The 12857-nt window shown below is 39.3% G+C and overlaps 1 protein-coding gene across 5 annotated transcripts in view; it reads right to left on the bottom strand.

Annotated features, from left to right (window-relative positions):
- Nucleotides 1-12857, bottom strand: part of LOC144044811 (uncharacterized) — a 39734-nt gene that overhangs the window by 407 nt on the left and 26470 nt on the right. For all 5 annotated transcript variants that reach the window (XM_077559453.1, XM_077559448.1, XM_077559451.1 and 2 more), the window contains 2 exons: nt 8245-10870; nt 11-49 (listed from right to left, as the gene is read on the bottom strand). The gene's annotated coding sequence lies outside the window, so the exon portion shown is untranslated. The remainder of the gene's footprint in view (nt 1-10; nt 50-8244; nt 10871-12857) is intronic.

Below are 12857 nucleotides of genomic sequence, written 5' to 3'. Positions count from 1 at the left end.
CAATACTAACCTGTGAAAGGCAGCATGGTACCACAAGGCTTCAAGCTTCCTGGAAATACAAAGAAGAAAGAGAAGAATTTTTCAGTTTCGCACACAGGTGTGCGTATATGGGTCATTGATGGATAAGGATATTACAAGACACAGCACAGTTCATTTATTATAAAAACACATCAAAACCCTGGAGAACCCACAGGGTCAAATTTGGCCGCTATAAATTCTGCTACTCAAATAACAAAGACCTTTTTTTTTTCTTTACAAATTTAACTTCAAAAGTCCAGAGTGCCACTTCTGACCCCTGCATGGGGCCATCTAGTGGATGAATATTGCACTTACATGAGCCAGAGTGGTGGTGACAAGATGGCTGGCAACACAACATGCTGTTTTGTTGAGCTGGAAATCAATCCAAACAAAACCATCTTCTCAGCAAACCATCAGATGGTAAAATTGTGTTTTTTTGTTAATCTATTTCATATCATGTTGCAGAATGCCTAGGAGTATGTTTTTTGATAAATTAGAAACTCTGAGCTAGTTCAAAAAACAAGGGTTAAAATTGAAAAAAACATATATTTTGGTGTTCAGTGAACTTTTAGCAGTCATTTAATGTATAATTCATAATTTTCCAAAGAAGAAAAGGGTTATTGGGTTCTCCAGGGTTAAATACTTATCCTTTATTGTTGTCGCACCACATAATATTTTCAACTTAAATCAAAGTTATGAATCTAGCAATTAGCCATCTAAACAAAACAAGCTAGCTAGCCACACAAGTAAAGTTCTACTGAAAATATATATTTGTTGGACAAATTTAATATTAATTATTGTTTTCAGGTCATACCACATGATGTCTACATATGACCACTACATACCAGTTGCTAAAAGGGTAACATTTTTACATGAGTCAGTACAAACCTGATAGCTGCTCCCACGTGTCCTTGACTGTCTTGTGGATGATACAAACTCCTGTCTTTAAATGCATTTCAAAATAAAAGTCCTAATTTGGCTATATATTTTTTAGGTCTCACCACATGATAATCCATAAAATAGGCATCATTGGACAAGCTTGTCCGTCAATGACCCCATATATTGTAATAACTTAGGCAAGAAGGGAAGCCATCGGTAGCCATCTTGTGTTGCCACTCATAAGCACACTTTACTTGAAAACATTGATTTCTCTGCGAAGTTTTCACAAAAATGGCACAGTATATGGCGTACGGTTGTACCAACAAGTCTGGGAGAAGCTCTAAATAAACATTTAATTGGCAAAGATGACATTACAATTTATTTTTTTAATCTCAGAAGGTATATCTCCGAGTGCTCAGTTGTCAGAATGAAATGACAGCAAATTCCATTCAAGACTTCTGTAAGTGACAAATAACCGTAATATACTCTCGTAAGTGTCGATGCAGCCAGTGAAATTCATTATTTGCTCGACTCAGACTCACATTACTCCATACAGGGATTGTGGCATAAAACACGCACTGATAACAATGTTTTCAGTGGGAAAAAAATAACAGAAGTTGTCAGTAACAGAGGCAATTCAAGATGGCTGTCCTCTGGCTTTAGTCGCAAATCATTTACAATTGTCGGCTCATGGCGGCACGGTGGCTGACTGGTTAGCACGTCCGCCTTCCAGTGCAGAGGACGTGAGATCGAGTCCGGGCTTTGTCCTTCCTGGGTGGAGTTTGCATGTTCTCCCCGTGCTTGCGTGGGTTTTCTCCGGGTACTCCGGTTTCTTGCCACATTCCGAAGACATGCAGGGCAGGTTAATTGAACACTCCAAACGGTCCATAGGTGAGATTGTGAGTGTGGATGGTTGTTCATCTGTGTGTGCCCTACGGTTAGCTGGCAACCAGTTGAGGGTGTACCCCGCCTACTGCCCGAAGCCATCTGGGATAGGCTCCAGCGCTCCCCGCAACCCTTGTGAGGACAAGCGGTTAAGAAAATGGATGGATGGATGGATGGATTGTCGGCCCGGACCAGTTTCCAAACAGGTCAGGAAAGAAAATCACTCTTAATACACACCAACTCACAACCAGTCAGGATAATAATATGACAGAATTGAGCAAAAATACACAAATTTGGCCGGATTATTGGCACGAGTGTCCTGTTATCCTACTTAAATAACAGGACAAAAACAGGACTAAAAGTGGGCAGCCGGCATTTATAAGCGTGGACTGAGCCATGTATCATCGATAAAGACGCTGTCTCCACGTGACATAAAATCATATTTAATATTACGTCATTTACAATATGCTGTCAAACGCCAAACTTGAGATGGTTAAAAGTGCTACCATGCTGCTGTTTTGGTTAGCAACTGGCTTAGCAGTTAAGGTTAACTGCAATAGCCCACTATAGAAAACGAATGGATGTATTTGATCAAAACACATATCTTAGAATAATATTCTGCGGTAAACAGTGTTCACTTCACTAGATTCCTTTGGCAAAGGCAAGCCGACAAATTATTCCAAAGCTTTTCATTTCTGAAGCGTACATTTGTGTCGCAACTATTGGAGTCCTATCTTTTGGAAAACTCGGCGTCTAACATGGTCAGTTTTCGCAATTATTCAGTCCACTGACAAGTGAAACAAATGGGACCAACCCAGTGCATCCTGCATTATCTTCACTCCTTGGATTCGCCGACAATAATTAATACAATGGCAATTTCTGTTTCCGGGCACAACATAACATAAGCTTTCCCCTTACAGAGAGCTGCTAGAGGAAAATACACCTGGGGGGGCGATGTCATACTGTACATGGTGGCCCCTTGCAAGCCAGGTCACATAGTGACAGTACCTCTGAACTGATATCATATATGTCTGATATTGTGATGAAATAGAATGAGAAAAATGCAAACATCCCGACCTATGCAGCAAGCACGGCCTCGAACCGGCCAGTTCCGTTTCGTGTCAAGGAAGGTCACGTGACATGAGCTCACTAAAGCACACACCACCTCACACTATTTCAGCACATTATCATCCGAAGCATATCAACATTATGTCTAATATATCTAATAAAGTGCATATACACACTCGCTGGACACTTCATTAGATACTCACACAATCGAGTAAGAGCCAATACAAGAGCTGTCAGGGAGGTATTCATTTAACAATGTGTTTATTATTACACTGCATCATGGGGGAGAGTCGCTTGTAATGTTTTGGGCAACTTATTTAGCTACACGAGTCTAAATATTAGACACACCTCTCAGTATGCGACCATAAGAAAACATGGAAAGTAGATCAATTAGCTCAAGGCTCAATTTTTCACCATCACAAAGCATACTTTTTTTTTTTAAAGGGGAAGTCAACATTAAACATTTCTTGACCTCACTAGTCTAAATATGACATTCCGATTAATATAGCATTTTTGGAATATGAGTCATGAAGCAAAATCCAGCCATCTCAAGAGGCGGCCATTTTGCCACTTGCTGTCGACTGAAAATGACATCACAGTTGTTCAGGTTTCAGGTAACAACCAATCACAGCTCAGTTTCAGAACACAGGTGAGCTGTGATTGGTCGTTACCTGAGACCTGAGCAACTGTGATGTGATGACAACCCATCAGAAAATAGGTGAGCTGTGATTCGTCATTGCCTGATGCTGCATTCGAGGATGGTCGAAAGTTGGACTTTTCCGACTTCAAACCAGCAAGTGTGTACGGGAACTCCCCCTTGAACTTGGAAATTCCACTTACAAAGTCGGGAAAAAAAAGTACCCCGACTTCACTGACGGAGTACAATATGACGTCATTCTACAATGGCGACCCCTTTGGAAACACAGACCGTGAATGGTAAAACACAATTTACTCGAGTATAAAACTAGATAGCTTTCGTCAGTCATAAATATTCTACATAACTTCACGTGAAACAACATACTTGACAGTATGCCTCTCACTCTCTGCATGAAATTATACGGCGAACTACTGAACAGTATGGAATGCTTATGATAAATACATAAATGAAGCAAAATTTTGCTGGAGGTCAAAATTAATTTTGAGGACCAAAATAAACAATTTACCACTATCCACCATTCGCCTCGAATGCTTTCAGGTCGGAACTGAGGTGGGAAAAAAACTGACTTCTGGCCATCCTCGAACGCAGCATGAGCCCTGGCAAACTGTGATGTCATCTTCAGTCGGCAGCAAGTGGCAAAATGGCCGCCTTCTGATAGCCTATTGATAAAAACTGCTGGATTTTGCTGCTTAACTCATATTCCACTAAGGCAGTATGAACCATAATATCGTATTTAGATGAGTGGGGTTGCAAAGAACATATTCTCAAGAATTTTTGGGGGTGTTGACTTCCCCCTTAAGTAACAAATGCAAAATAGGTTAAAGTGTATAGTACAACAAAGTAAAACTACTCACCCTTTGAAGATGTTTTAGAGGTTCTGTACACAAGTGTTGTTGATCATATATGAAGCGCATTAATGTTACGCGAGGGCTAGTCCATCTTTTCACTAAGCCCTTGTTGAAAACGAAGCCATGTTATCCCAATGGAGCGCAGAAGTGGAGAAGAAACAGTTCAAACTTTTTCTCGGTAACACAATGTGTGTAACAGACAGCAGCAAAAGCAAGAGGCTTTTGCTAGTTGCAAATGAGATTATTCACTTAGATAATCCTTAACAAATCTTTTATGGGCTTTAAGTTATATACACTAGCTCAGGAAATAGGAGAATTTTCTCAAATTCATATTTTGTTCATGATAAACATTAACTCATTTGCTCCCCAAAACGTATAAAAAACTTTCTATTTTAAATATTGCCATGGTCCCAAAAACATTGATGACATGTTTTTATGTTTTTTTTTTATGCTAGACCATACAGAAGGCTTTGATGCCGCCTCTGACCTGAAGAGGTTGCTTAAGGCAATTGTAGTTATTGCAAAAAACGGCCAGCAGGTGGTAGCAGAGTATAAGAGATCAACCAGGGCCATGTTGCAAAAAAAAAAAAAAAACTATTTTCCCCAATGTTTTAAACAGGTTTGTGAACAATGATGAAACTTAGCTATATTCTAATGCTAATTGATACAAAACGGGACTGATGAAAGAAGATACTCTAATCTTTGTGTTGGTAGAATCCATGTTTTTATAGCAATAGAACACAATATTCTGCGGGCCTTGCAAAACAGTCAAAATCCAGTAAAACAGCCAGGAGCGAAGGGGGTTGCTTCAGTGAAAATGGCTAGGAGTGAATGAGTTAATATTCTAAAACTTTTTTGGCAATGCAGATGTGAAGGACTCATGATTGGGTTTGTATTGGGCCCCCAGATGACGGACGAGCACCAATACCAGGTATTTGTATCGTGCCTATATCCGGCCTTTTTTCAAAGTATCGGTACTCACGACATCGGTCAATATCAGTATTATGATCAGGAACTAGAAAGTAGAAGAAAATTGCCATTTATTTCATGCAACCTTTTAAAAAAAAATGCTATATCAGGATACATAGATCTTTCTTTAAAATGATCTGCCATTGGTTTTTGAGAGGGAACTTTATGAATCAAAAATACTGGTATTCATACTTGGTATTGGTACCTGTGAAGAGTTGAGTATTTGTAGTGGTATCTGTCTGGGAAAAAAAAGTGGTATCAAGCATCCCTAACGTATGTTATGATAACAAGAAGCAGATTATTATTTTTTTTTTGGTGCGTGAAGGGACCGATCGGTCCCTTGAGAGAATTGCCGCCACTCCTATTTCGGCCGATGAGTGTATTACAGGTTTTTTAATTATAGAGGAGCACATTCCCCCAGCATCCATTAAAGGAATGCCATGCTAATTTTAAAACCTCACAGCAGGCACTGGCGTCGACGGCAAGAAAAGTGGATGAGTTTCTCTTTAACAGCTGTAATTTGTGTTTTCCAATCACCATGCTGATTTCTGCTCATTATGCTCCGGTTTCACACCGGTAAGTGAGCAAAGTTTGGATTGATTGACTCTAATTAACTAAGAAATGTTCCGAGCCACGGATTTATTATCATGCTAGCTAGCCACAAATGTCAGAGACTTTCACAAATTATTATCCTGCTAAGATAAATATCTGGGAAAATCAGACGAGTGTGAAGGCAGAAGGAACATGTATTGTTATCCTGATGAATTAGTTTGGCATGTTTTCTGCACGTTAAAGAATCACTTGAGAGAATACAGAATTTAAAGCATTGACAGATAATTTACTTTGCTGATCTTCGCGGAAACACAGAATTACAGTGCCTAGAATTACTGCTATATTCATTGTGTGTGAATGTTTAAAGATACATTAAAAGGGATAGAGCTCACATGCGACATGTTTTGATAGGAAGTGAGTTGAAACGTGCAAAAAACAAAAAAAACTGGACTTCTTTTTTACAAGGTCTTCTTTAAATCGTTGTGTTTATGATTATTTGATGAATCACTTTTTCAGACAACATCCAGGTGTTTCATGTATTCTTGGTTTATGTGTATTTTCAACTGAAAACCTCGGTCGTCTTGAAACACATTTTTAAGGCGGGTCAAACCTGACCAGACAGTGGAAAGAACCAATCAGTGAAGAGCTGGGCATAATGTTGGAAAAGCAACTTGTGGTACCTTCCTACATATTTTCAACGAGTGTAGTTGCTGTAGTTGGAGAACAAATATGGCCAACCTTCTTCAGATGCGTGCCTCAGATTGTGTAATCACATTCTCGGGTTCGCGCAAAGTACATTTAAAGTACGTAGAATTTAGAGCCATCTAGTAGAGAACTAATAGAATGCAAAGTTCGAAGCGCGTACTACGGTGCCTCAGACAGACCACACTTCGCAAGCCTACCACCAAATACTACGTTGTCAAAGTATTTCTCCTTCGAGTATCTGTAGCAGAAAGTTGGCCGCCGAATCCTAGTCTCCTCCAAGGCACGGAGTGATCTATATAATATGATTAGCTATTATTAGACCTATGATTATATATTTTTTTAAATGCCCGTTGATGTTATTGAACATGTGTTTTTGCATATTATTGAAATTAAGAGTGGGGTTTTAAAAGGAATGAACATTGAAAAATCCCAAAATTCAGCACATTGTCCTTTTAAAAGGAATTGCAAGAACATCAACACTTGATGTAAAATTGGCCGCTGTGGAGGGGCAATCAGAGACCGCCTTCCACCCTGATCATGCATCCGTGTACGATCAGGGGGTGCTATTAAAGTATTTTTAAGAATTGTTCAATTGATTTCTACAGTGATTCAGGGCAATGCTGTTGTCATATTCATGAATACAGTGACACTCCCCACACACGTCCGCAGCTCAAAATCTGTCTGTCCTTTCTCAATCAAATCCACCAAAATCGCATTACACCACCTGCACTACCATTTAGACCTCCTTTTAGCTAGTCTAAAATCTACTTTTTGCACCAAATTGCCAGATGCGCGGGTGGGCGTGCAATAGAATACGCCGGGAATGCCTGTTGAGGTGTAGTACGGTCTACCAAATTCCCAAACGCGGTAAAGTAGACTTGTCCTAGCATAAAAATGAAGATGCGCCTGTTTTTGCACCGAGCTCACTGGTGCTTGTCTCTGAAAATAGTTATATTTAGTATATCTATGCGTAGTTCTCACGTTGTCAGCAATTATCTTTAAACATGCTAAATCTCTTGAGAAAAAAAAATATCACATTTTATATATATATATATATATATATATATATATATATATATATATATATATATACTGTATATATATATATAGCCGATTGGCTGGCAACCAGTTCAGGGTGTGCCCCGCCTACTGCCCGAAGCCAGCTGGGATAGGCTCCAGCACCCCGCGGCCCTTGTGAGGACAGGCGATTAAGAAAATGGATGGATATATAAATATTTATATATTCTTTTGTCTTTTTGTGGAAAATTGCAAAAACCTGCAGGGCAACACACACAAAGAAAAAATATACATATATATCTATATCTATATATATATAATAGAAATTTGGGGTATATTTTTATATATTTTTAAGCTTTTTCAAGTAATCCAAAAAAGTGCCATCTACAAACTGAATTTTTAAGTCAAATTTGACAAAATTTCCTTCGTATACTATGGGTAAAATTTTTTTTATAGTTGTTGTTTTAAAATATACATTTTAATGCGATGAGAATATCTCTTGATTCAATGACTGCTTGTTATGCCCATCCTAGAATACATGGTTATACTGTATACATTTGTCTTGTCGCTTGTGTACCCCAAAACTTTGTCAGCATCCCTCTCATTGATATTTTAGACACAGTGGCAAATCTCTTCCCCACTCACATTCTTTCCCAGTTCTCCGTCGCCTCGGTGGCTCAACTGTGCTGTCTGGCTCGGGAACAAAAGACGGCCTGGTCAGAGAGGACACCTCCATTTCCCTGTTTTCAAAAAGACCTCAAAGCAGAGAGTTTTCGTTAGCCTGAGAGCCACGCTCCGATTCACATGGCTTGCCGCTGATGACTAAAAGCGATCGCTGGGGTGAATCGGCGCGAAACGGGCCCGTCGCCTGCATGGTGGCGCCACGCTGAAATGCTGCCTGTAAATCAGATTTTTTTTTTTTTTAGATAGGATGCCGCTATAGAAACCGAGCGAAAGAAACACTTCGATATATCACAGAATAGAAGCCCGCAGTGAGATTTCGGCATCATTGTCACAAAAAACTGCAAAGCGCAAATACAGTAAATTTTTGGAGTGTCCACCTCAGTGTTATTATAGCAACATTTAGGTGTGTACACTTTATAGTGATGACAGCTGGTTGTAACTTGTAACTCACAAAGAATATAAACAAAGTGTCATAATCTATTATTAAATAATTGTGTATATTGCTAAAAAGCAAAGCATGCAGAGTCTCTGTCCCCGAAATGAATTGCAGTCAATGAATGGGGCAATCATTGCCAACAGCCTCTTAAATATCCACACTTTCTCCTTTATTTCGCACCCGCTTCCTCTCTTTGTTTTAATATAATATAGCAACAGCCAATCCAATCCAGCGCAATCTACTTCTTCCTCGACAATCACACCATGTTACTTGTGGATCAATAAAAAAAAGAATAATGTGGAGCCAGAAAAAATGTTGTTTCCTGATAAGAACACCAGAGGTCGCAGGTTTTCCGTTCCAGGTCAGAATTGATAGCTATATTTTGCTCTTGTTCAAGTTGCATATGTCAGCAGTTTATCAGTTAGACCTGCCTGGGTAGGTGCTGCGGTTTTGGTTAGCAACAATGTACAAATGGGCTTATCAAGTACAAAATTGTCTAGTTATGCTTTTTCCCAGATGAGATTGGAGGTGTCTATTTAAGGAGAAGTGTTTATATATCTTAAGTGGATTACGCATCTTATGACTAATGACTGAGTCCCATAAATTAAGGAAATGCGGTAAATATCATTTGTTGATGTAAATCAACGGTTGTCTGTATCTATATGTGCCTTGTGATTGACTAGCAACTAGTCCAGGGTGTAGTCCTCCTTTCATAAGAAGCCAGCTAGGATCAACCAGGAAAATATGAAGCAATATAAACAAATGATTCATCCATTTCCTGATGGATCATTTGTCAATGTACAAACTAGTAACGATTTTTAGAGGTCGTTGTTAGGGATTCTATGCAGGCCAAGTTAAAGTTTATGAAGACAACCTAAACTTCATTTCGACCCAAATTTTTCCCAATGACAACAATGACCTTTTTCTTGTTATTGAAACGTTTTAAGCTACTAACAGCACTGTCAATGGGCGTGAGGTTGTTGTGTCCATACTGCCCCCTTCTGTTGCCACCAGCAGACCGGTCTGGTAGCACGAGCACATCTACAGCACAAAACCAACAACAGCATCTCTATTAGGCTCCCACAGACAGACACAATGGGAGCAACATGTACTCCTAAGCGATCCTGAAAGCGGCAGATTTCCGACAACCATCAAAATGAATTTGTATTCATGCATCATTTTCATTATTTATTATTCCTATTTTGATGGATGTAAATATTTAATGGCTCGGTTTGCGTTTTGGCATGTATTATTTATTCAGGAACATTGAACTTTTAAAACGGAGCATGCATCATCAGCATGATGCTGGTGACGGGGAAAAAAAATATTGATTTTTGAATGCAATTCAGTTAATATTTCAATTTGAAATAATGTTTCCCCAGGCTTTTTTCTTTTCTTCCCGTAGTGCAGAAGCAACATCCTTTTGTGCACACTATTTACCCCTGGATTGCTCGGGGCTAATGTCTCAATAATTTTCACTCCTTTCTCAGGTCCTTCCCACAAAGGACTTAACTAATGATCCGTGGACAAAATGAAGCATTCAAATTTATTCATTAATCATTCATCTCCAGCTCATTGAAAATGCTAAACTTCCACAAAATTAAGATTGAATATTGAAAAGTGATTGAGGGAGACAGCTCTCCGAGTGGCGGAGAGCGTCGCGGTTCTTATCGACAACCAAAACGCCATCTCTGAATCACGCGCGCGCGGATCCTCACATGGTGGTCAAGGTGTGCTAAGTGCTAGTTAAGGTCACCGGCTTTCGCTAGTTGTAATTAGATCTCGGAATCTGGAGAAGCGTAGAATTTCTGTCAACACGGCCTGTAATTATTCTCTTTTCCAATTAATGGTGACATAGATTAATTATCTGATGAGGCAAAGCCAATTGCAATCATTCACCCAGCTAAAATTAGATCAGTCCTGACAGCAGCATGAAAGTCACCTGTTTCATTGTTATGGATCTGCAGCGAGTAAAAGAGGAGGGGGGGAGGAAGATAGTGAAGCGTGTGAGGGTAAGTAAGTTGTCTGGTACAGGTGAATGTCCCGAGCTGAAGACATCTACTTGTCCACGCTGGATTGTTTGCTCGGGTCATGAGTGGTGATGGATGCTTGGAACGCCGAGATGAGCTCAATTTCCTGTGACAGCGCCACCTGGTTCGAAACATGAAAGCAATAATTACAACTAGGGGTGTCAAAATTAGTGTGTTAATTTTGAGTTAATTTAAAGTTCCTTTAACGCCACTAATCTTTCTTAACGCGCGATGAATGACCGCCCCCACTTGGAAAGCTTGTACTGGGGGAATTCCAGTCGCAATACAGCAGGCACGTCCCCGTCAAAATTTTGCAGTAATATATTTAATTATAATGCATGCATTTGTGGACACTGGGGTCAAGTTATATTTTACAATTTAAAAAATGTGCAGAATCTTACAAGTTACTTCGTGCTCTTAATATGAAAAGAAAAATCACCAACGGCTTACAAATGCAATTATGTCATCTAGTGGCAGAAAAATGACCTCAACACAAATCAATATCGCACTCGTTTTTTTATTGTACAATACATCTTTTTTGATTGATTTCATGAATCATTATGAAATTACTGTATCAATGACTCAAAGATGCAGCCATATTTGTATTAGTTAAAGATTTTTTTAAACTTTTATGTTAACAAGAGTATGAAAACTTTTTTGATTTTTTTTTATTGTACATTTTATTGTACATTTAGAACAGATATGAAATTTGTGATTAATTGTTAACTTAAAGTCATGCGATTAATTATGATTAAAAATGTAATTGCCTGACACCCCTAATTACTATTATTATTAATAATAATAAATTAATTAATGTATATATTTATTTAATTTTGAACATTTGTTCATTTATCTTGTAGCTGGCCGACTTTTATCTGGAGCTGCACTGGGATTCTCAAAGCTGGTGTGAGTGTTTTGTCATATATTTGTGGAGACGGGTCAAGTTGCATTTTACAATTTTAAAAATGTGCAGATTAGAATTTCACAAGTTACTTCATGTTAAAAATTAGATAGCTCTTAATATGAAAAGAAAAATGCAATGCCACCACCATCTTACATATTCAATTATGCCATCTAGTGGCAGAAAAATTATCTCAACACAAATCAATATCAAACTTGTTTTTTTTTTATGTAACAGTGCATCTTTTTAATTTTAACTAAATTTTATGAATTATTATGACATTACTGTATCAATGACTAAAAGATGCAGCCATATTTCTATTTAACATTTTTTCCCCACTAAACTTAGAAAAAAATATTTTAGAACAGATAAAATGTGCGATTAATCGTGAGTTAACTATTGAAGTCGTGCGATTAATTACGATGAACAGAATTTAATCTCCTGACACCGCTATAATTAAAACGAGTGAGAGTGTGTTTTGGGATAAAAAGGATAAAGAGACTCATGGTCAACCAAGTGCAGGTTCACTGCTCTTCTGTTCTCAGCATGCAGTTTTTCTATTAAACTGCCTGGCACTGTCAACCAGCTTGGGAATGTGAGCTGGCGCAACCATGCAGAAATTCTCTGACTAACAATTATATCAGAAACAGGATCTTGGATTACTGTCCCCCGGGACTGGGCCGGTGGGCGTCTGCTCCAATCATTACCGGCCATTCAACAAGGCTCGCCGCTGCTCTCCACTGTTAGCCATTGTCAATTATGCCATCCCTGGTGTAAACCCCACGCAACACAAAGCTGAACTGCCAGTTCCGGCTGTAGTGTAGCGGGGCTGACAGCCCGCTGCATTCCCCTCCCCACTTCACTCCACATAACCACCAGCACATCTCCAGCCCCTGAGGTTTGCCACCATCCTCTCCCTTCAAGCTCCTTTCCAGCAAAACCGCATCGAGCTCGCCGTAGCCTGACCTTCCCGCGGCCTGGCCTAGCTAGGCGGGGTCAAGTGGACATGATGGATCCGTAAGAGCCCCAGTAGGATTCAGTCTGCTTCTATTGATTTCTTGCTTCGAAACTGGCAAATGACGTCGCTAATTCATGTCGCACTCAATTAGAAGCTATTACCATCTCTGTCCGATTCTTAATATTCTGACAGTCCTTCAATTTTTCTGCTTTTTTTGGGAAGGCTTGGCCACTTCACACAAGGAGCTAA

Source organism: Vanacampus margaritifer, chromosome 2 (genome assembly GCF_051991255.1).
Source record: "Vanacampus margaritifer isolate UIUO_Vmar chromosome 2, RoL_Vmar_1.0, whole genome shotgun sequence".
In the NCBI taxonomy this organism is placed as follows: domain Eukaryota; kingdom Metazoa; phylum Chordata; class Actinopteri; order Syngnathiformes; family Syngnathidae; genus Vanacampus; species Vanacampus margaritifer.
This window is presented reverse-complemented; position numbering and strand designations above follow the sequence as displayed.